At 30.0% G+C, this 26070-nt stretch overlaps 2 long non-coding RNA genes across 3 annotated transcripts; both read right to left on the bottom strand.

Moving 5' to 3' along the window:
* Positions 1–17412: 17412 nt before the first annotated feature.
* On the bottom strand, positions 17413–21129 carry LOC112797125 (uncharacterized). Its single transcript, XR_003818212.2, has 7 exons — positions 21054–21129; positions 20202–20251; positions 20016–20064; positions 19480–19612; positions 19099–19270; positions 17993–18121; positions 17413–17569 (listed from the first exon to the last, which is right to left on the bottom strand). It is a non-coding gene; the product is annotated as an uncharacterized lncRNA (long non-coding RNA).
* Positions 21130–22845: 1716 nt separating this feature from the next.
* On the bottom strand, positions 22846–24768 carry LOC112797124 (uncharacterized). 2 transcript variants are annotated; one of them, XR_011881308.1, is made up of 4 exons: positions 24625–24768; positions 23872–24004; positions 23676–23790; positions 22846–23603 (listed from the first exon to the last, which is right to left on the bottom strand). It is a non-coding gene; the product is annotated as an uncharacterized lncRNA (long non-coding RNA). The 2 variants fall into 2 exon arrangements; XR_003199603.3 differs by lacking the exon at positions 22846–23603 and having other exon boundaries at positions 23613–23790.
* Positions 24769–26070: the final 1302 nt, after the last annotated feature.

Here is a 26070-nt window from a genome sequence, read left to right as displayed (position 1 = left end):
GTGTGTGATATTTAAATATCTAATCAAATAAGTTAATTGATATAATTAATTTATTATAATAAATTATATTTAATAAATTAAAAAAAATAAATTAAAAAACACTCTCAAAAATATGTCATGTCAGTTTTATTATTAAATGTAGAAATTTAATTTTTATATAATAAAATAGATATATAGATAAATAAAAATGCCTTCAAATGTTTATATATATATATATATATATATATATATATATATATATATATATATATATGATTATTTATTATTTTTGTTGTGTATTATGAATTCCGCAGTTAATAATATTTTATTCGAAGACTTATTATAGTGATAGTAGCAACAAAAAATGGTAGCATAGTCTAACAACTTGTAGTTGATATAATAGAATTCAGTTCACGGAATGGTATACAATTATATATGATTTCTTAGGGTTTCTACTCTTTTCTGCATCGCATAGGAGTTTTCAGAAACTACAGATAATGAAAGAATGTTAAGACTTCAGCCATTAGAGATTACATTTGATCTTCTTATATTACTACCAAGCAAACATTTGCAGGTGACTTGAAGAGATACATGCATCTTCACTTTTCTTCTGTCTCTATTCGAAGATAGCTAGGAACCGTTAAGATTTCATAGAATATTTTGAAACTAGGATGGAGATCAGAGCTTCTTTTCCTTCAATTCAAAAGAAAAACATAAATGATATAATTAACATGTTGAACTAGTTACTAAAATTTATGAAAATAATTACAAGAAATAATTTGCTACTTGATAACTTACCTTCTCCAATCTAGTAGAATCATTTGGTACTTTATTGATTTGATTTGATAATTTTTTTTTCGATATATTAACTATCATATATGCATATAACGTTAAGAAATAATATACGAAATGAAGCAATTGCTCTTGGCATAACAAGAGAAAGGAACCATTGCCCATTAGACATGAAATGATTTAGAGATCAGAACACATAAGATTGATAAATTACTATGAAGTTTCAACTATTTTCAATGGTATTTATAATGGCTTTGGTGCAAATAACTTGACATAATTCTTCGTAAATTGGAAGAATTATAGGAGCAAATTCAAGTTCGTAAATAAAATTTTAAATATAAATAATGAAATATATGACAGATTTTTTTTCTAAAATAATGAAGCAACTAATTTTGTAAACAATAATTAATTTATTATAAAAAATAAATTATATTACATAAATACAAAAAATTAATCACCGTATGAAAATACATATTTGGTGTTAATGAAAAAAAATAGGCTGATATATAAAAAAATTTGATTATTTTGGTAGCATATTCTTTTGTAAAAAAGATGCGATGTGATGTATGTGTATAGATATACACAAATATGTTGTGAATAATTTTTTATTTTTTGAAAAAAAAATAACACTTCAATTAAAATATAAATAAATATACTACGTATACACAAAAAAAAAAGTTATTAATCAACCATTGAATATAAAATCACATATTTTGGCATCTTATAAAAGATTTTCATTAGACTGTTGTAAACACTTTGATTATTTATCTATTGTATGCTTGATTATTTTATTATAACAGGTTTGATTATTTTATTAGGTGATTATTTAGTTAGAAAATATGTGAAATAACATGTATATATAAAAATATAAATACAAAGTAACTGATTTGATAAATAATTTTTAATATACATTAAATATTATTGAATAATATGTATAAACATATAAATACATAATAATTAATGGGGTGAATGATTTTTAATGTACAGCCAGATGTTTGGTGGAATTTGTTTGCCACTCTTAAGTATAAGTAGATTATTTTGTGTTTGATAAAAAAAAATAAAAAAATATTATATATTTATATTCGTAATTTTTAAAAGTTAAGATATTTTTAAAAATATTTAAACAAAAAGTAAACTAAGATAATGTAATAATCGTTTTTTCTCTATCTTTACATGAAATTTAACTGTCTTTTTGTTTTATTTTTTTGTTCTTCTTTTTTTGTTCTTTTTTTTTATTATTTCTTTTTGAAAGCACAAATAAAGTGTATGATTCAAGTAAACAAGATCAATTAGATATTGGATTAACTCGACTGTACTTAGTTATCAAAATAACTTGTTCATATAATAATATGATCGTAAATAAAATAATAAATTAATAGGTTTGATTTGATAACATCACTAATACTGAATATTTTAACAAAAAAGAGAAAAGATTAAGATAGGTAGAATATAATCATGTAAATATTAATAATATTAGAAAGACAATAATTTAAAATTATTTTATTTAACTTGACATTTATAATTACACACTTATTACATATAATATTACTTGATTATTTCAATGGTAATTAAGAAGTTCAATAAGGTAACTTTGCAAAATAATAAAACATTTTTGTATAAATATACAATGAATGGAATTTAATGCAAATTAAAGGAAGAAATTAATTTCTAATTTCAACTTGTTAATTTTTTACAATAAACTTTATAAAAGAAACTTTATAAAAGTTGTTGACCCATTAATGAAAAAAAAAATCTTCTTATTTAATGCATTTTGACTTAAAAATTTACTTTCAATTTTTATTTATTATCCTTTCATATTTGCCATGAATTATGTCACTTTTTTTTTCTATAAAACTGTTATAAATTAATGTATTTACTGTACGAGATAATACATAAAATTATATAAATTTTTTATTAAAAAGTTAAACAAAAAATATATATAGTAATTATTAAATAAATATATATTTTAGAATTCGAAAATATTTAATTAGTATTTGTCTTAATAATTTGGATTGATTATCATCACATTTGTCTCTTTAAATAAGTATTTGAAGTTCAAATCTTACCTTATGTGTGTTAGTTAGCGGCAGACTCTTAATAAATAGAGTATCAATTTGTGATAGATTAGTCTTTGATATGCTAAATTAAAAAATCCGTAGAAAAATATGTATCTGTCTTTAAAATAGATTAATATCTTATTATTAATAGTAATACTTATGAACTTTTGTTTTTGTTGAAATTTACCTGGGACAAATTTATTTGTTAATATCATATTCATTCTTGAAATCAAAACAATATGATTAACATTGTTCCTTGTTAAAACTTTATATTTTATGATATGATTTTTAAATTTTTAAACTTATAGACTTATGTCGTTACAAAATTTATTAGATTGATTAATATTTTTTGGTAACATGGTGTACGGAAACACCATCTTTGAGTATTAGTTAGTGTGAAGAGAAACCAATAACAACTTTTGCTATTCAATATATAATTTATTCTATTGAAAAATAAATTAGTATTTCTTGAACTGATAAATACATTTCTTTCTAATTTCTTACACCATTTTATTTGACAATATTTGCCGTTAAAGAATAACAAATGACTATACTATATAGTAGAATATATCCTACAATATGATATACAAAGTAATTTCTCTTGTTAGTGAGATAAAATTTAAAAAAAAATATTTTCTTACTCAAATTTAAATTTAAATTTAGAATTTATTAATAACTTATCTTTTTTAATTTCAATAAAAAAATAAAATTTATTAGGTGCAAAATATTTAGCATTTACTAATTTCAATCATTTAAAGTTTAGTTACCAAAAATTGAGTTAAAAATTAATTATAAACTTAATAATTGATAATAAATATTATATTAATACGTAAATAATGATATCTGATGTATTAATTATTATTTTTTGATAGGGATAATGTATAATCTATTGAGGATTTATTTATTGTATAATTTTTTTATGAACTTTGTAATATGTGAAAATAGTGATCTCATTTTTATTATTATTTAAAAAATTATTCATAATTTTTTAATTATGTAATTAACTTAATTAATAATCTTTATTATTATTTTTATACTAAAAAATATTAATTTATACTATTTACATATTTTTCACTACTAATAAATAAGTAAGTATTTATACTATTATCCTATATGATGATTTAAGTTATTTATTTTGTATGTTAAATAATATCTTGTATCTTAAAATCATTAAATATTAAAATGAAAAAAATTGTGCAATAAATTATATAAATAGTCAGTACAAAAAAGAAAAAATATTTATCATATATAATAATTGTTGATATATCTAGTGTCATGTATATATTAGGATTATCTATTTTAATTATATGAGTGATTATTGTTATTTTTACTTTTTCATTATATTAGTAAAAAATATATAAACTAAAAAAAATATTAAAATTTTTTAATTTGAATTAAAAAGATTTTGTAAATATATCCAACTTTTACATATAGTAAGTGTTATAATATTAAATAATATAGTATTTGTTATAACGATGATGACTCAAAATATTAATCTTAGATATACTTGGGTCTAATAAAACTTCAATGTAAGCAAGATCAACTTAGACTCTTTGTTAAGGTTTATTACCTTAAAGTGCCAATGCAAATGAAATTCAGGTGTCTCCTTTTAAATCAGCTCAGATTGGATCTCCATTGCTAATTAGGTATGGTAATTGGTACTCAAAGAAGTGTGGCAAGCCTTCTTTCCATCCCTCACTCCCATTTAAAAAAAATGCCATCGTCCTTTCTCCGTCTTTGCAAGTTCCTATTTAATTATATATCCTCTTAAAAAACGTAGATCTCTTGGGGTATCCAAAAATATTCTTTAAAAATTTTTGAAAAAAATTAACACAAAAAATATAATATAATAATCATTCAATAATCAATTTAATATAATTCAACACAATTCATAACATGTTTATTATGAAAAATGACATTTCAAAAAAAAAAACATAAAAACATATTCCAACATAATAACATAATTTTTGAGACGATAATGAGCGACGTAATGACGCACTTGAGAGTAGACAAAGTGAGTTAGAGAGAGAAAGAGAGAGAGAATCAAGGCTGAAAATGAGTATCAAAAAAAAAAGAAGGATTCAAATTGAAAGTAGGAATTAGGGTTACTAAATTCAAGAAATAAATTTATGTATACATAAATTAGGATAAATTAAAAATTTTATATTAATGTGGATTTAATGGTCCCCATGGAGCCGGTAGTTATGTCTATGCCCCATCTATTTTCGCATGGTGGCCGGGTTGTGGAAAATTTCACAGGTACACATTTAGTCCCAAAACGTGAGTAATCCCAGCAAATTTCATTAGGGTTACTAACTTTAGCAAGTTAATAATACGGTGTTTAGTTATCACAGGAGTATTTATATATATATATATATATATATATATATATATATATATATATATATATATATATATATATATATATATATATATAAAATTATCAATCAATTATGTATTATTTCTAATAAAAATAGATATTATTTATTAAGTAAAAGATAACAGATTGACAAAGAAAATTAATTATAATGAGTATATTCATTTTAACAAATATTCTTTTATCCAATACTATAAAAAATACCATGGCTACCCTGAATTACTATAGGTTCAATTTCTATCAGCAGCGATAGAATGACTAAATTAAGACATTTTCGCATTATAATATTCCTCAAACAAATAATTAACAAAACACTCATTCATACCTTTTCATTTTGAGTACATTTATACAAATAAACTTTACTAGAGATATAATAAAAAATATTGACAATGTGAATAATTGGCTGATTATTTAGTTTAATAAAAATAAAAAAATGAAAATCACTCCACAAATTATCTTAACTCCAAAAATTTCCATTCAATTATTTCACAAAAATAATCATCTAAACCCTAATTATAAATAATTTTCACCTCTACATTTTTCTTCCTCTCCAACTGGCAGTTACCTCAACAGCATCGGAGATACCCATACGTCCGTTAGCTTCGACTCCAGTCCAATTTCCTCTTTTGCGTGCGTCTGTTTAATGCATTTTGAGTTAAAAATCTTTTTGTTTAATGCATTTTGACTTAAAAATTTACTCTCAATTTTTATTTATTGTCCTTTCATATTTGCCATGGAGTATGTCACTTTTTTTTTTTATAAAACTATTTATAATAGGATGATTGAAAAAATTTGAAGTATCATGTAGTTTGTTAATATTATATATGTATCTCTAAATGGAGGATATGTGACAGATAGAGTCATATGCTTATTTAAAGACGAGGCGCACATACACACAGTATTATTGTTATATATACACGTAGTAAAAAAAATAAATTCTATTTAACATCTTTTAAAATAATATGTAAGTTATTTTTCATAATGTGTCATATTTTAATTAGTCATTATCTTAATTATAGTTGAGATATTTTATACTTTATTATTTGAGATGGATAATAATATAATTTCTTAAAATATTAAAATTACACTTTTGTTAATTTGAAGCACATTTCTACTATTCTATTCTTTCTTGATCACGTAACTTGATCCTTCCAAACATCGCCAATGCCGTCGTGACAAAAAGCGCTGACGTAGTCGTCATCTACTACCCTCTCACGTAATTTTTCTTTAACATCATTCCTTAACGACGTTGTTGAATTTCCGTCATCCATAATTTTACCGACTTTTTCACCGACATCATCGTTATCTTCTGTCCTCTCACTCGATCCTTTTACTCCTTACCAACATAATTAATTATTAGTTTAGTTATTAAATTTTTTTATTAAAATACATATCTTTATTTAATTACATGATGAAATATATATTCATATGTAAATATAATATAATAAAATAAATCTATTAAAAATACTTAAAAGTATAATTAAAATCAGAAACGTATAAATATAATAGTAAAATTTGTACTCTAAACGAGTAAGTATATCTTTTGTCATACATAAATTATTTTAAAAAAATAATAAATTATTAAAATTAATAACAAAAATTTAAAATGATAAAATCCAACTTTTTTACAAGTATTTTTTATAGTATTGTTATTCTTTTAATTTATTTGTACTTTATTATTTAATTAATAATTAAATAAATTATTTTTATGAGATTATTTTTTGTATTATTTTAAAGAAGAGACTAATATCACAATTGAAATAGTATAGTCTCTTCTTTAAGATAATATAAAAATGATTTTTCATAAAAAATAATTTGTTTAATTATTAATTAAAAAATAAAATACTAATAAATTAAAAATTAAAAGAATAAAAATAATATAAAAAATACGATAAAAAAGTTAAATTTTTATCATTTTTTAAATTTGTATTATTAATTTTAATAATATATTTATTTTTTAAATAATTAAGTATGATAAAAAATATATTTACTTGTTTAAAGTATAAATTTTATCATTATATTTATATATTTATAATTTTAATTATACTTTTAAGTATTCTGAATAGATTTATTTTATTATATTATATTTTATATATGAATATATATTCTATCATGTAATTAAATAAAGATATATTCTTTTAATAAAAAATTTAATAATCAAACTAACTATTAATTATGTTGGCAAGAAGTGGTTCACGGCAAAAAGAGGGATCGAGTGAAAAAACAAGAGATAGCGATGATCTTGGCGTTGGCTATACTGGGAAGGACGAGAAAGTTACGGGCCATGAAAATTTAACAACGTTGTTAAGAGATGATGCACGAAAAAAAGAAACATTGCGTGAGAGGGTAGTAGATTAATCGCGACGAGATCACCCTTCTTGCACTACGTGACTACGATGCTTGGAAGGACAGAAACTAGGTGATGAAAAAAGAATAGAGGAGTGTAGATGTGTTTCAATTAACAGAAGTGAAGTTTTGATATTTTAAAAAATTATACTATTATCCATCTCAAATAATAAATTATAAAATAATTCAATTATAGTTAAGATAACAAGTGTAATAGCCCGTGCCATACACGTGATAAGATTGAAATTATAATTTTAAATTTTTTTGTTAAGATTAATTTGAATTATAATAATTTAATTAATAAAAATGTAACATATTATATATTGTTTATTTTTTCTTAATCTAGTATTAAATATATTAACTCTAAGTACTTATTAATTAGTTTTAGTAATTTACTTTTTTTAATAAATCAAACATATATACTTAATGTGACCATAAATAACCTAGTAATACTTAGACCCACTGTAAGACTTCAAATTTTTAAAAACTAAATAATTAACTATTTATAAGTTATTATATTATATTAAAACATACTTTTATTTGTTGAAAAATATTTTATAATTATTAAAATTTAATTTAATTATTATTTATTTTATTAAATTTAAATTATTTATCAAAAAATATATATTGATTAGACAAATATTGAATTGATTATTATTATTATTATTATTATTATTATTATTATTATTATTATTATTATTATTATTATTATTCATTTAGTTTTGGTAAGAAACAAAGAAAGATTTGTTACATATCTACATAATATATATCTATTTACTTATAATAATTCATTATCATCATTATAAGGGAACGTGGCTTGTGACCCTTTAATACATATAACCATTTCCTTATAATCATGAAACGTGGCTTTAATGCAATATGTATATATCCAACCTTGATACCTAACGCAACCTTAACCACCACAAATCACTATTATCCTTAATCTTCTTCATTTCTTCTCATACATGACCGAAACCATAAGAAATTGAAAGAAAGGCCGTGAGAGAGAGATTGAAAAACCATGGAATTTTTGAACTTCTTACTTCGATTTCTTGAGATTCGTAACTCCAATAAAAAATTTAATCTGGTAAAAATGTTCGTATCCTCCTCCTCTATATGTTGGCGTTACTTTTGTTCAGTAGAAATTGACGGTGACATAACTCTTTTTCTCTTTGAATTCGGTCAATTGGAGTTCTAAGAGGTATAGGCGATTTCTGACATTTTCTTTTTCAGCAGTTCGGTCAAAAAGTTTCTCCAGAATTTTTATTGACTTTAATTTCGCACGAAAGTAGGGGATTTATTTTAAAATTAACTGTTCTAATTTACGAATACCATTGAAGTTTAGTGAATAACTGTAAATAATTCATAAATGTCTCGTTTGATTAACTGATGAAAATTGATAAGATTGAGATAGTTGGTGATTGTGAATATAATTAAATGTGATGAAATTGGTTGAATTGTGGCTGTGAACGGTGGTTAATCTGGGATTATTAATTAACTTGAATATGCTGAGTTGATTATTGAAAATCTGTTGTATGAGTAATTGATGAATTGAGTTTGGGTTATGGCTGTGATTATGATTGGGTTCATTGTTGTGAGTGATTAACTGGTGAAATTGATTTCGGTTTGATTTGTTGGTATTGAATTGAGATTTGAAAATGATTTCTGATTTTGGAAATGTTTGAAAAGAGGTTGAGAATGGTTCGGTTGGGACTCGAGAAGGGTGGCAAAGTCTGAGTTTTAGGAGAGATGTCGAAATTTTATAAAATCTGAGATTTTATTTGAAAAGTTAGTTTAGAAAATTTGGATTTGAAAAATGATATTATTTAAGTTTTATTTAGTTAAGAAAAGAATTATTCTATTTTGAATTCGATTTATCAAGAAAAGGTTTATGTTTCACAATTAATTTATTTAAGAAAGAAACTATGTTTTAAGAAATCGTATTGTTTGGTTTTGAAGTTTGTTGATGGTTTTAAATAAAAAATGATCGGAGTTCGGTTTTGTTAAGAAAAAAAAAGAATGAGAAAAGAACATGGCACGTGTAATTATGAAATGTTTAAAAGGTCACGAGAGGGTGACGGAAAGTAAATGGTTATGGTGTCGATGAGAAAATGTTAAGCTGTGGGCTTTATATGTGAATGATTGTGCGGGGACGCCAGTGTGTATGGAATGGCTTCCAGGAGAAAGTGGCACATGCTTTAGCTGGAGAATCAGTGCCTGCAAGTACTTGCAGAGGTCATGTTCAGCATACTTCAGCTGGAGAATCAGCGCCTACAAGAAGTAGAAACTTGCAGAGGTTATGCCGCTGGAATGCCTTATCTGACTTGCGAGTCGGATTACGTCGGGTGCGGGTCGAAACCGACAAATGAGCTCATTACCTGCGATAGGACTAGACATGCATCATCATTGTTTGCATATTTGCATTTGATTGTGTTTGCTTATCTTGTCTCTCTGTGATTGTGCTATTTGTTTTATTGCTATTTGTTTGTGTGTTGACCTGTTTTCTGTGCTATTAGGTTGTGCATTGAGGTAACTGAGAACTGAGATTGTGATTGAGATTTGTCTTAAGTTCGGAAATTTAATGAAGGAAATTAATTATATAAAATAATAGTAAAAAATATTTTCAAAAGGTTTGATAAAAATATAGTTTTAATGAGTAAAGTTAATTATTTGCATTTTATTTCATTACTCTTACGGCATTCACATTCCCTATTGAGAACGCATGGTTTGTTCTCACCCCAAAATCTTCCACCCTTTCAGTGACACAGGTTCGAAGACTCAGTTTGAAGCTGCGAGCGATTATTAGTCTTAGTTGAGTTAAGTTTATGGTTGAGTCGCATTCCTAGAATTCCCTCGCCTTTGTTAGTTAAGATTTTATTTTATACAGAGGGATAGAAGTTGCATCTGAGTTTCATTTAAATTCTTTTGTATGATATTTATTATTCTTACTAACTATGTGACTAGTATTTCTTGGAGATCTTTGATATATGATTTTAATTAATAGAAACATAACTTTTCGACTTCTTCTTAAAAATTAAAACGCGAAATCGAATTAAAGGCTCAGTATTAAATAGTAAATACAGAAAACAGATCAGTAACGTCTTACTTTTGGTACGATCATGACGTGCTAAAAGTTAGGGTGTTACATTATGGTATCAGAGCAGTTCGTTCCCATTAGAGCCTTGGGAATAGACTAACTATGTTTTACTGCATACTTTGAGTGTCTGTCATGCAGTAGGACTTGTCTCACTGACAAGAGTTTGAGTTTCAAATGCATGATTGTCTATTGATTAATGTTGTTAGTCGGCCGTTGCATCTCTCATGGTATTAGGTCTGACCAACTTAATACTAATGATTCATGTATATGGAAACACTAATGGATTATCATAGACTAGATAGAAGTAATAGGTAACGTGAATCGTGGGTTTTGGGAACGTTAGGAGTTAATTTCTTGATTCCACTCGGTTACGTATCTATTCTTTCATGGTTTGCCGAGAGTTTCTTATTCGGGATTTCTTTCTTGAAAATTTAACTAATTATTTTTCAACCTTGTTCCTTGTTCATATGCTTTCTCATTTGATCCTAATTGCATATGTCCTCTTAAATTTTTGAGATATCTGTTTTGTGTTATTTAAACTCCTCTTCTTGACTCGTATATTTTTTGATGTAATTTTGGACTTGTTTAATGCATCAAAGTGAATCATTGAAATCTTTGTGAACCTTGTCCGAGTTGCTTGTTCTTTTTCTAAGGTCTTTGTATCTTTTTAGTGACTTAAGATTTGTTTTGATGTCACGCGTGACCGTTATACATAGCAAGTGGTGCGTTAGCTCTTTATGATATGTTTCGTGAACATGAAAGGTAGAGCTTGTAAGCGTACGACGTCACAGGATGTTTTAGGGTTCTGAGTCCCGTGGAGAAGTTTGCAGAAGATAAGTTTGTGACCAGTATTGGGTTGCGAAGTGTTTGATGAAATTGAGAAAATTCATGAATAGTCTACTTATTAAAGTATATTCTGGAATGGTGAATATACGTCAGGGTGATGTTTGGGAAGTTGAAACTCTGGAGTTGGTAAGAGATCAATGTACGGACCTTAAGCGTGTCGTTTTAGCCCCATGCCTGTTTTATAATTTTTCGCCCACCTTGTTTTACCATCGCACGTTTAAACCATGTCATCTTTTGTATCAATCTTGCCTTATAACTTCAGCTTTATAATTGTACTTTTACTCTGGTATTTGTATGCCATATGAACCTCTTTTATTTTTTAGCAATTTTCGGAGACGAAAATTTTATAAATGGAGTAGGATGTAAGACTCCAAATTTTTTAAAACTAAATAATTAACTATTTATAAGTTATTATATTATATTGAGACATAATTTTATTTGTTGAAAATAATTTTATAATTATTGAAATTTAATTTAATTATTATTTATTTTATTAAATTTAAATTATTTATCAAAAAATATATATATTGATTAGACAAATATTGAATTTATTATTATTATTATTATTATTATTATTATTATTATTATTATTATTATTATTATTATTATTATTATTATTATTATTATTATTCATTTAGTTTTGGTAAGAAACAAAGAAAGATTTGTTACATATATACATAATATATATCTATTTACTTATAATAATTCATTATCATCATTATAATGGAACGTGGCTTGTGAACCTTTAATACATATAACCATTCCCTTATAATCATGAAACGTGGCTTTAATGCAATATGTATATATCCAACATTGACACCTAACGCAAAACCACAAATCAGTATTATCCTTAATCTTCTTCATTTCTTCTCATACATGACCGAAACCATAAGAAATTGAAAGAAAGGCCATGAGAGAAAGAGATTGAGAAACTATGGAATTTCTGAACTTCTTACTTCGATTTTTTTGAGATCCGTAAGTCTAATAAAAAATCTAATTCGATAAAAGTGTTCATATCTTCCTCCTCTATATGTTGGCGTTAGTTTTGTCCAGTAGAAGTTGACGGTGACGTAGTTCTTCTTCCCCTTGAGTTTGGTCAATTGGAGTTCTAGGAGGCACAGGTGATTTCTGACATTTTCTTTTTCAACAGCTCGGTCAAGAAGTTTCTCCAAAATTTTTATTGACTTTGATTTCGCACGGAGGTAGGAGATTTATTTTAAAATTAACTGTTCTAATTTACAAATACCATTGAAGTTTAGTGAGTAACTGCAAATAATTCATAAATGTCTCGTTTGATTAATTGATGAAAATTGATAAGATTGAGATAGTTGGTAATTGTGAATATAAATTGAATGTGATGAAATTGGTTGAATTGTGGCTGTAAACGGTGATTAATTTAGGATTATTTATTAACTTGAATATGATGAGTTGATTATTGAAAATCTGTTGTATGAGTAATTGATGAATTGAGTTTGGACTATGACTGTGATTTTGATTGGGTTCGTTGTTGTGAGTGATTAACTGGTGAGATTGATTTCAGTTTGATTTGTTGGTATTGAACTGAGATTTGAAAATAATTTCTGATTTTGGAAATGTTTGAAAAGAGGTTGAGAATGGTTCGGTTGGGACCCGAAAATGGTGGCAAAGTCCGAGTTTTAGGAGAGATGTCGAAATTTTATAAAATCTGAGATTTTATTTAAAAAGTTATTTTAGAAAATTAGGATTTAGAAAATGATATTATTTAAGTTTTATTTAGTTAAGAAAAGAATTATTCTATTTTGAATTCGATTTATCAAGGAAAGGTTTATGTTTCACAATTAAATTATTTAAGAAAGAAACTATGTTTTGAGAAATCGTATTGTTTGGTTTTGGAGTTTGTTGTTGGTTTTAAATAAAAAATGATCGGAGTTCGGTTTGTTAAGAAAAAGAAAGAATGAGAAAAGAACATGGCACGTGTAATTATGAAATGATTAAAAGGTCACGAGAGGGTGACGGAAAGTAAATAGTTATGGTGTCAATGGAAAATGTTAAGTTGTGGACTTTATATGTGAATGATTGTACGGGGACGCCCGTGTGTATGGAATGGCTTCCAGGAGAAAGTGGCACATGTTTCAGCTAGAGAATCAGCGCCTGCAAATACTTGCAGAGGTCATGTTCGGCTTACTTCAGCTGGAGAATCAGTTCCTGCAAGAAGTAGAAACTTGCAAAGGTTATGCCGCTGGAATGCCTTATCTGACTTGCGAGTCGGATTGCGTTGGGTGCGGGTCAAAACTGACAAATAAGCTCATTACCTGCGATAGGACTAGACATGCATCATCATTGTTTGCATATTTTCATTTGATTGTGTTTGCTTATCTTGTCTCTCTGTGATTATGCTGTTTGTTTTATTGCTATTGGTTTGTGTGTTGACCTGTTTTCTGTGCTATTAGGTTGTGCATTGAGGTGACTGACACAACTAAAAAATGGATTAATACAGACAGATTTACAGACAGATTTGGTCTTTATTATAGACGGATTTTTGGTTACCGACGGATTTTGTCCCTCTGTAAAAGCCCCGTCGGAAATTATTTACCGACGGATTTTTTTCCATCGAAAAATTACAGACGGATTTTTACCAGTTACCAACGGATTTTTCCTCTGTAAATTTTCTATCCATTTTCCAAAGGCGACAAACTTTCCGACGGATTTTCTATCTGTAATTACAAACGGATTTTCCGTCTATAATTACAGATGGATTTTCAGACGGATTTTTCGTCTGTAATTACAGACGGATTTTCTGACAGATTTTTTGTCTGTAATTACAAACAGATTTTTCGATAGATTTTCCGTCTGTAATTTGAACTTTGAAAAATCATCCCACGTTCTGATTACAGATAGAAAATCCTTCTGTAAATTCGTCAGTAAGGTAAAATAGAATTTTTTTTGTTTTTCTAATTACAAAATAAACTTGTTTTCATACAAAATAAATATAAAAAAGCTCAACTCAACTCATATAAATTATATATTATTTTTTTCTTCTTTGAGATATATGAAAAATAGATTATCTATATAATATTTCTTTGCATATAACTCTACTTATTCAATGCAGTTATACATTCATATGGAGTGAAAATTACATTCATGTCTCACAAACATTAGTAGAGTAGTATCCTTAGAATTTTCTAAAATTTCTTGAACAATGCAAGCTAAGCTAGAGACCACTCATATGGTAAGTGTAGAACTTTATGGCAGCTATGTACACTTTCTTATGGCTGCTATGTACACTCTATTGATTCTACAATGTACACTCTATTGAAGCTGCAATGGCCGCAACGGCAGCAGCTATGCCTGACACGGATACTGCAGCATGCAACTGAGCATTATGAGTCCTAATTTCCTGTTTTTTCCTCTCCTTTTGATCCTTCAGTCATCTTCCCATTGTCCTTCCTCTCAGCAAACTCCTTTAAAGCTAGTATGCAAAAGTTTACAAGAAGAATAACAAAGAAAAAGAGTAATGAATGATTGAGCTTTTATTTTTAGTATATAGTCATGAGGTTGAGTGTAATATACCCCATTTCTAAACAAGCTTTGACTGGAAAGGAATTCTGGATTGATTGCTTAATGGGGGTAAAAATAAGTCCTGCACATAGTGATTGACTGTTCTAAATGACATGTGAAGTCAAAAGAATCAATTACCGTATATCTTGATCTTTTGTAAAGAATATATTTGAGCACTGCAACAGATATGGAAGAAAAGATCAACACAGTTTCTCAATGATTTATATGATTTGTATGACATCACTATGCAGATTTGAAATTAGCTACCTATATGCACTGACCAGAACTCAACAATTTCTGTGTCCCCGTGAGAGCAATATATATGAAAAGTTGAATCCTATTGTAGCAACATGAGAGGAAATTGAAATAAATAATATGTTGCTTGAAATGGAGACAAATTCAGACATAGAACTTGTCATTCACCTGGATTCTTGGAGAAATTCAGTTTAATTGTTTCACAAAATAAGATGCGAGCAGAAACCAGCTAAATTTTTTGCTGGGACTGTAGGAACCTGAGGTAGCGATCGATCAAGAATAAGTAAAAGCTTGTAAGAAATACACAGAAAGAAGAAAATCCTACATGTAGTACATAAAAGACTACAAAAACTGTGTATAGTTGATGAGTGTAGAAAAAAGTTTATAAAAGTTTTTGCCTTATCAAAGGTAAGTTAGTGGCCCACATGGCTAATCCTGCTAGCAAAGCTACTTCTCCAGCCACATTTGAGATGCCAACTTTATTCCATATGAGCATCTACAATGAAAGCTCTTGCAATGTTAGCCTATATAGTTTATGATTGAAAAAGGACTTTGCATTGAACAAGTTGCTTATTAAATTTACCTCTTAGATTTGATTAGTGTTGTCCCAAAAGATAATGTAGCAAAGTCCATGGGCTATGAAGAGGACCATTGCAGTGGTCCTAGCTAGATGTGGTATTTATATAAGCTGTCTCATGATCCAATCTTGAATAATTCTATTAACCATATGAAATGAATAGTTTGATGAGGAAATAATTTTGCTACACTTGACCACCATTTTCCCACACAGCAAGCCTGAAAAAAAGCACATTACTGCATATGAAAATCATGTAAATATTTTAAAGCTCATACCTTCCAAGAAAAACCTCTGAATTTATAGCAGCTAGAGCAAGCTGAAACAAAGAACACAGTTTATTAACATCAACTGATATTTGCCAGAGTAATCAGATTTATGAGATGGTTTACGATATTGATAGGGCACAAAATTATTGCTGTTAATCTCATTATAATCAGTCACAGAGTAATTTCAATCTATGTACTTAGTAGATTGCATTTCATGAACTGGTATTTATAGTTTCTTCAAATGTAAAATTCAAACAACAAATCTTCCAATTCCTTTTTCCAATTTAAGACTATGGTAATCTCTCCATCTTACCTCAGAAGCAGAACTGCAGAAGGCACAATACATTATCTTCAACGCAAAACTTTTAGCCATAACAATTAATGGAGCTACTTTCAAAACCAAATTCGAACCTTGAAGAAGATTCAAGAACAAAAATCTAAACCATAAAATAAAAGTGGAACAGATCGAGTTTTAGATGCAACAATAACGTATGAACATTTGAATTCAACAAAAAATATAGCTTAATAGCAATTCCAGAATATAAAATAGATAAAGAGGTACATGTAGGTTTCAGATCTGGTGACACGACACTACAAAAAATTTGGGTAAAAATGGCAGTTTTTTTGGGTAATTACGGCGGTTTGAACCGCCATTATTACCAAGTACGGCGGTTTTGAAAAACGCCATAATTCAAACCGCCATTTTGGTTATTACGGCGGTTTTCTAAAAACCACCACAATTTCCTAAGGTTAAAATGGCGGTTCTCTGCTAGGTTAAAACGGCGGTTCAAACCGCCATTATTTCCAGGTTAAAACGGCGGTTTTTTACTGGGTTAAAACGGCGGTTCAAACCGCCGTTATTTCCAGGTTAAAACGGCGGTTTAAGAGTTGGTTAAAATGACAGTTTAAACAGCCATTATTACCCTCACAAAATGACATTTTAGTCGGTTAAAATGGCATTTTTAAACTGCCATTTTTACCCTAATAGTAGCATTTCAATTGGTTAAAACGACATTTTTGAACCGCCGTTTTTACCCTTACAGCGTGGCTTTTGATTGGTTAAAATGTCAATTTTGAACCGCCGTTTTAACCCTAACAATTACACTTTTTTATCGTTTAAAAATGCAATTTTTACCCTCGTTTTTTTCGTGTTAAACAAATAATATTTATTATTAGAAATCATAATCCATAAACAAAATATTATATAACTCAGAAACAAAGTATTAAACATAATATATGATTTTTTAGTATTAGAAATAAAAAATAATAACTCCTATACAAAGTATCAAACATAACATAATTTTTCAACTATAAATGTCATAACATGTAACTCTTAATACATAAAATCTCCATCATATTTCATGCTGCTCTATTGCTTGCTCCAGAAGACCTACTTTCTAACTATTTTGGCGATGAAATCTCACTCTCTTGATTCAATTCCTACAACAAAAATATAATTTAAAAACATAATAAATAAAATATTAAAGAGAAATAGTAAAGCCAATGGAAAAAGAAACACATAAAACAAGATAATAATATTATTATTTGTCAGGATTGTGCAGTAAAAAAGCATTACACAGCAGTTGATCTTTCCCTTCCACTTATGCATGCAATTTCAATTTTCATTCGTTTCTTAGCATTTTTAAAGTCACTTTTATGTAGCAATCATTTTTTTTTTGGTACTTCTGCATTAACAGCTGTAAATGCTATGTACCCAAATAAGTTCATTGAATTATTTAGAACAAATGCCTATGATATAGCCGCTCCCACTTAATATGACAATCTTAACTTTTTGTTTTTTATGCTTTAAACCATGTGTTCCCTAAAGAAAACCAGCACTGAACCAGATATCTAAAACTGTACCTTTAGAGCAAGTTCCTCAAAGCACTGCTCCACATTTTCTCGAGTTTTAGCACTACTTTCGAGAAGCAAACACCCCAACTCTTTGGCAAGAGCTAAACCCTCTTCTCTGCTCACAGCCCTTTCAGACTCCTATAATAGAGAAAAAAAATCGAAGAAGTCAATGAATGAAATATGTCAATAGAAGATTCCTCAAAAAGAAATCTAGACTTCAAATTTCAAATGCAAATTTAATGTATGTGTCTAGAAATGAGGTTTAGGGTTAATGGCTTAGTTAGAAAGAATACGAGACATTCAATATCAGAAACTGCTTTCTGTCCCAATTTTCATCCCCTTATCTCACACTTCTTTCTCAGATGCAGCCAAAAAGTCATGCATTTATGGTCAAGATAATCACTCAACCATAGCCAAAAAGATAGAGATTACTATTGCTATTGCTCTAGAGTACTTCTAATTGGAAGAGAGACAAAAAATAATTAAAATAAACAAACAAACCAATAATTATTATAATAAAAGCTAAAACGGTAAGCATGAACTACTACTGCTTTAGGGTATTGAATCCAATGAGATAGTGACTGTTCCTCACACATTTTATTTTAATTATATATAAATAAATTAATTAAATTAACCTGAATCAGAGAGTGGTGGATCTAAGTCTCAGTCTCACGGGAAAAAAATTGAGATTATTATTTATTTTTAATTAAAAAAATAGATGATGAAAACTACAATTCAAAGGAAACTAAGTAATTGGAATTTGAAACAAAGAGAAAGAGACACACGTTCAGAGAAAACACTGCTCAATTTTGCTGTTAGTTAAATGGCTATATATATATATATATATATATATATATATATATATATATATATATATATATCAAAGTGAAGTTAATAAGAAATTAGGAAAATGCGGTTCTTCTCATTACTAGAAATTACAATGACATCACAAAGAACATGTGCTCTTGCTATTTGATAGTTAAGAGGTCTCATAAACCCCCAATATAACTTGCAGATCTTCAACACTAGCAGTATGCCCAACAAATGGAGTATTGTCAATATTCCATGTTTATAAAATGTAGCTAAACAGAGAAAAAGAAATAACCAAATATTACCAGATACAAGCCTTCTGGCTCCGGGAACAAGAAGACTCCAGTCTATAGCATAGCCTTCATATTTGTGTTTATGTTTATAAAGTGGGGCCTGATTAAAAACCGCAGCAGCTCCTTGGACACCCTCTGTTTCTGACTCTGCTAGAGTATTCAGATGAGAGCTTAAGTCCCTAACCTACAAATCAACAAGTATATTATTGTCACAACAAAATGGTCAATGACTTCAGAAAATAACAACAAAATGGAAAGTTTATGAGGACTGGACGTGTCCTTGGAATTGCTATGATAAATGTTTTTTAGTGAAGGGAATATATCAGAAATGTTTCTCATTTTATGAACTGCTATATTCTTTAAAACTTATGGGGATTACTATTGAAGTAATACCTTATCATGTCACATCTCAATACTTCAACACAGATCATGTAAGGCGCCTTCTCCCTAGAATTCAAGAGAACAGCTTCATCTTCAGGAATATAAAGCACACGGTACATGCCCTTTCCCAAAGAAAAACAAACTCCTAGGAATAAGGAAATCAAGATTCATAGATAAATAAGAACCAAGTGAACCCATAAATAAAAGAATGCATACACACAAATTACACACAAAAAATGTGAGTTTAAAAGCAAAGAACTAACAATAGCCAACAATTCCTTGAGTGCACAAATGAAAAGTTGATTAACAGTACCACTAAAAAAATGGCCCCCAAAATAAACATCAGAATGGAAGTTTCTAAACATGCAAAGCAAGGCAACTAAAGAAGTATGGAAATTGGTGCCATTGCCACAAGGAGAATTTCTCAGACTAGATTTTGGGAATAAAATGCCATCTGATTCTGTTCGGACGAAACACATGACAAATAGTAAATCCTTTCAGCATCAAAGAACAATATTAACATCATATCATTCACAGTTAAGAAATACCTCCAGTATTCTGTGCCTCTGTCAAATGTAAATTGATCTCTACTAGAGACTTAAAAGTTAAAACACAGAAACAGCAACAAATAGATGTCAGAAGCCAATGATGGAACAGGTTCAAATAAGTAAATATATACATACATATTATCATTAAAAATATAATAAATAAGTACAATCAAATTAGCAATGAACCTCTTAGAAAGATAATGATCTAGAATCACAATAACCAATAAACCTGGAATCTGCATTAAAAATAAATAAATAAATAAATAACCAAAGTTGAAGAAATGTATATATAGAAGTTAAAGAAAGAGATTAATTATTACCTAATAAGAGAGAAAGAAGAAGAGATTGACATGTGTTGAAGAACTGAAAACATTTTAAGTCTTCTTGTGATGTAATCAATGAAAGAGAGGCATTTTGGTGGATTCATCTTCCACTCAAGAGTTGAAAGTACCAAATTTAAAAATTATTTAGAAGATTCATTCATCTAATTTATAGTATAAGCATACTTCAATATCTATTGTACTTAATACAACTTTTTCTGAAACCTGCTAAATTGATATAATTAAACTAACATATTATAAACAAAAGATCACATTATAAAATGGAGTGTAAACTCTCATTTGTTATATAATCCACGTTTTATCTTATCTCTTATGATTATTTTATCACGAGTAGCATTAAGAAAAAGTAAAATTAATTAAAATGCATTATATAGATTTCTATATATAACTTCTCCTAATACAATAACTCATTTTTCCTTGGGAATAATAATAAGAACGATGAGAGGCACAAATTAAAGCCATATATACGACCATAGCAAGAAGCTAAGAAAGTTTTCATTGGACTAATATAGGGTGGCTAAGAAGATTACATGGTAGAAGTAAATTGGCGAAATTAAAAGAACTCATATTCATATAACCCTAATGCTAATACTTAAACACAAAGTAGACAAGTAATAAGTAGATAATTAATTAAAGATATATCTTTTATAATATAATAGTAGGAAAGTGATAGAAGAAACTCTAAACTCAAACATACAACGCCATAGATAGATCTAAATCCCCTCTATCGATCCTATATATAGTAGATGCTTAAAAGTCCTTTCCTTCAACACTTGTCTACTGGTGCACGAAATTGTGAACAATACTTTTTCACAACTCTCATAATCCCCGGTCATGAACCCCAAAAACTTGGTAGCTCAATACCATGGCATTACACAACTTCGCACAACTAACCAGCAAGTGCACTGGGTCGTCCAAGTAATAAACCTTACGCGAGTAAGGGTCGATCTCACGGAGATTGTTAGTATTGAAGCAAGCTATGGTCATCTTGTAAATCTTAGTCAGGCAAACTCAAATGATAATGGTGATGAACAAAAATAACACAAAGGTAAAGATAGAGATACTTATGTAATTCATTGGTAGGAACTTCAGATAAGCGCATGAAGATGCCTTCCCTTCCGTCTTTCTGCTTTCCTACTGTCTTCATCCAATCCTTCTCATTCCTTTCCATGGCAAGCTTGTGTAGGGTTTCACCGTTGTCAATGGCTACCTCCCATCCTCTCAGTGAAAGCGATTGCATATGCTCTGTCACAGCATAGCGGAATTCAGCTGTCGGTTCTCGGTCAGGCCGAAATAGAATCCATTGATTCTTTTGCGTCTGTCACTAACGCCCCGCCCGCTAGGAGTTTGAAGCACGTCACAGTCATTCAATCATTGAATCCTACTCAGAATACCACAGACAAGGTTAGACCTTCCGGATTCTCTTGAATGCTGCCATCAGTTCTTGCCTATACCACGAAGACTCTGATCTCACGGAATGGTTGGCTCGTTTGTCAGACGAGCACTCGGTTGTCAGGCGATCAACCATGCATCGTGCAATCAAAAATCCAAGAGATATTCACTAGAGCCTTGGTTGCTTGTAGAACAGAAGTGGTTGTCAGTCACCTTGTTCATAGGTGAGAATGATGATGAGTGTCACGGATCATCACATTCATCAAGTTGAAGAACAAGTGATATCTTGGATAAAGAACAAGCGGAATTGAATGAAAGAACAATAGTAATTGCATTAATACTCGAGGTACAGCAGAGCTCCACACCTTAATCTATGGTGTGTAGAAACTCCACCGTTGAAAATACATAAGAACAAGGTCTAGGCATGGCCGAATGGCCAGCCTCCCAAAGTGATCAAAAGATCTAAAGATCGAAAGACCCCCTAATACAATAGTCAAAGGTCCTACTTATAGAAAACTAGTAGCCTAAGGTGTACAGAAATGAGTAAATGACATAAAAATCCACTTCCGGGCCCACTTGGTGTGTGCTTGGGCTGAGCAATGAAGCATTTTTCGTGCAGAGACTCTTCTTGGAGTTAAACGCCAGCTTTAGTGCCAGTTTGGGCGTTTAACTCCCATTTGGGTGCCAGTTCCAGCGTTTAACGCTGGGATTCCTGAAGGTGACTTTGAACGCCGGTTTGGGCCATCAAATCTTGGGCAAAGTATGGACTATCATATATTGCTGGAAAGCCCAGGATGTCTACTTTCCAACGCCGTTGAGAGCGCGCCAATTGGGCTTCTGTAGCTCCAGAAAATCCACTTCGAGTGCAGGGAGGTCAGAATCCAACAGCATCTGCAGTCCTTTTTAGTCTCTGAATCAGATTTTTGCTCAGGTCCCTCAATTTCAGCCAGAAAATACCTGAAATCACAGAAAAATACACAAACTCATAGTAAAGTCCAGAAAAGTGAATTTTAACTAAAAACTAATAAAAATATACTAAAAAATAACTATATCATACCAAAAACATACTAAAAACAATGCCAAAAAGCATACAAATTATCCGCTCATCATCTACCTTGCTAAATCTGCAAAAGAGACAAACACAAAAAAAAAAATAAAAAATGAAAAGTGTGAGTAATAAGTAATCAAGGTAAGTGATGAGAAATGGGAATGAAGGAAAATGAGGCGTGATTTGTTACTAATAAGGTGCGTGAGGGAGGGTATGTAGAAGCAGATAATAAGAAGCGCCATGGTGGAGAGAGTGGAGGGTAAGACCTCATTAGTTAGTTAGAAGAGGTTGACCAGTGATGGCGTTAATGAGGACTGCATCCTCCCCAAATGCCAACAACTCTTCAATGCTCTATCTCTCATAATTTTCTTTTTCTTTTTTCTTTCTCTCTCTCTTTCTCTATGAGCATCACACTTGTACAAGGTTGTATTCTTCAAACACATTAACAGAATGAGAACTAAGCAAAAGGATAATGACTGGTCAAAGTTTGATAAGTGTTTAGGTTAATTGTGTGATATGTCCAGTATTCAGAATCAGAACAAAATGTGTTGGTGTCTTGTACTTAAGATATATCTAACATGGAAACAGAGAAAGCATTTCATGTGTAAGAAATACATATAAATTAAATGTTTAGCACCATAATATTTGAAAGTGCAACGCGCTTAACTAAGGTCTTATAGCTGTCTGAGGAAACATGATACTTTGCATCCCTCTGATGCACCAGATCTGGCCTCACCAGCCTAGGCTTCACCCCTTGTGGTTGTGGTGATATCATTAGTGCTGGTGCACCCAGTGGAACCCTATCTTCTGCACCAATAATAACACACAAAACTAAGCTTAATTAAACTCCTAGAATATAATAACACAAAGATTGTTAACCTCTGTCGGCCTGCCAAGTACACCAGAATTTTCCATAGGATTTAGCAAGGTTTTCAAGCTCAGGCATGGCAATCATCTCTGGAACTCTTGGGCTTATTAATAGACCCAACTTGACCTGCACCATCCAAATCAGTCTAAGATAAAATATTTATGACACAGGGAAATAAAATAAAAATAGAGAATGAAAGTGAAAAACCTCATAAGCATAAGAGTGCCAAAGCTTCTTCTCCTCGTCAGGCAGATCTTCAAAGATCCTATCAGAAATGATGTACTCCACACCTGGCACACCTTTATTGCTCTGTCATGGTTTCAATCCTAGGGACCAGAATCTGCAATCAAAACGGTTTTTTTTTTTAATTATTAATAATTCATCATATCACCAGTTACATGCAAATCTGGTGCTCTCATTCACAATGAGGAAGCTTTCTCAACATCTTTTATTTAACTAGATAGTAAACATCACCTTTAGAATTTCTGAGGGGCAAAAGTCTCCAGTCCAGAAGAAAAATTGTTCAAACACCTTTATGATCTTTTATATACCTCTCCATCAGCAAGAAAATTAAAAATTGAAAGCCAAAATACACACTTACATCATTCAAACATTAACACAACATTCATGGAACAGATTAGCAGTGCTTTGTGTCTCTTCATTATTGCATTTAACCATCATTCAAACACTTACATCAGAAAATACACACATGCCATGTTTTGTACTAATTTTGGACAAATGATGCAGAGTAATCAGTTCAATACAACATATTCGGTCTCAAACTAAATAAAATCAGAAGCAAAAAACAACAACGCAACAGAAAATGCAGCAATAACAAGCTAACAACAACAACATCACAAAAGATCAATGAAAGTTAAAAACACAATAATAAAAACAGAACCAGCATTCTTTGTTTCTTCCTACTAGAGCATGAAGTAGATCTAAAGAACGAAGAGTTACCTATTAGAAGTGATAGAGATCGCGAAACCAAACTGTAGAAGCTTGCTGAAGGCAGCAACAACGGCGTTGCTTGCCACGTCGAGGAGATGAGCCAGATTGAAAAAGGTGTTGCTTGCGATGGCGCAGAGATGAATGACGGCAATGAGATGAGTGGCAATATTCATATCAAATCCAAATCATAGAAGCTTGCTGAAGGAGGAGAACGCGCCGCCAGAGGAGATCGTCATTGGAGACAACATTTCAGTTCACAACACACAATATCGTCGGAGGAGAACGCCGAGAAAATCGTCGCCGGAGCATTCGCTGGAGCAGATCGTTGCCGGAGCAGTCGCTGGTGCAGAACGTTGCCGGAGCAGAGCACAGATCGTCGTTTTTGGATTTGACGGTGGTGGCAACGGGTGTTAGGGTTTTCGTTGTTGGGGAACACACTCAATTTAACATATTTGGGTCTTCCTTGCTTTTCGGCGTTTGCGCCTTTTTTTTTAACAATGTGTTTGTCTGTTTGATAATGGCGGTTTTAACTGCCAAAATTACCAAAAATTACTATTTTATTCAAATTAATTATGGCAACATCATAAAATGCCATAATACTTGAATATTATGGCGGTTTTAAAGAACCGCCATAATATAAATGCCATTTTAAACTTCATTTTTTGTAGTGCGATGACTCGACGAGGCTGTGAGCGGTGAGGATGGATGGCGTGAGACAGAGAGAGACATAAGCTGAGAGGTGGCAGAGGGAGCTCGTGCAACGCAAGCAGCAGAGGAGGGAGCTCATGCGAGCGAGCAGCGGCGGAAGGAGCTCGTGCAAGCGAGCAGTGACAGAAAGAGCTCGTGCGACACGTGTGGCGACAAAGCAGAAACGACGGAGAAGTCACACTTGCCCTATTTTCAACTCGAATCAAAGAGAGAGGAGAAGAGCAAGCTTAAAGGAAGGATAGGAGAAGATGAACGGTGATTTGTGTTGAATGAAGTTCCATCATGGTATGTTTCATCAGGGTTTAACTTATTTTAAATTAGCGATGGATTTATTAGATGTTACAGAGGGATTTTGTTATTGGTGATAGTTTCACATTTCAATTTCAATTTTATCGACAAAGTTACCGAGGGATGTTAAAATCTGTCGGTAAATTTTGTGAAATTTTTTTTTATTTTTTACAGACGGAAAATCTGTCGAAAATCTGTCGGTATTTTAGACAGTAAAATTCTGTCGAAAAAATCCGTCTGTAATCTGCTGTTTTCTAGTAGTGTGAGAACTGAGGTTGTGATTGAGATTTGTCTTAGGTTCGGAAATTTAATGAAGGAAATTAATTATATAAAATAATAGTAAAAAATATTTTCAAAAGGTTTGATAAAAATATAGTTTTAATGAGTAAAGTTAATTATTTGCATTTTATTTCATTACTCTTACGGCATTCGCATTCCCTACTGAGAACGCATGGTTTG

The sequence above is a fragment of the Arachis hypogaea genome, chromosome 4 (genome assembly GCF_003086295.3).
Source record: "Arachis hypogaea cultivar Tifrunner chromosome 4, arahy.Tifrunner.gnm2.J5K5, whole genome shotgun sequence".
NCBI classification, from domain to species: domain Eukaryota; kingdom Viridiplantae; phylum Streptophyta; class Magnoliopsida; order Fabales; family Fabaceae; genus Arachis; species Arachis hypogaea.
Note: the sequence above shows the minus strand (reverse complement) of the source record. Positions and strands in the feature narration are given on the sequence as shown.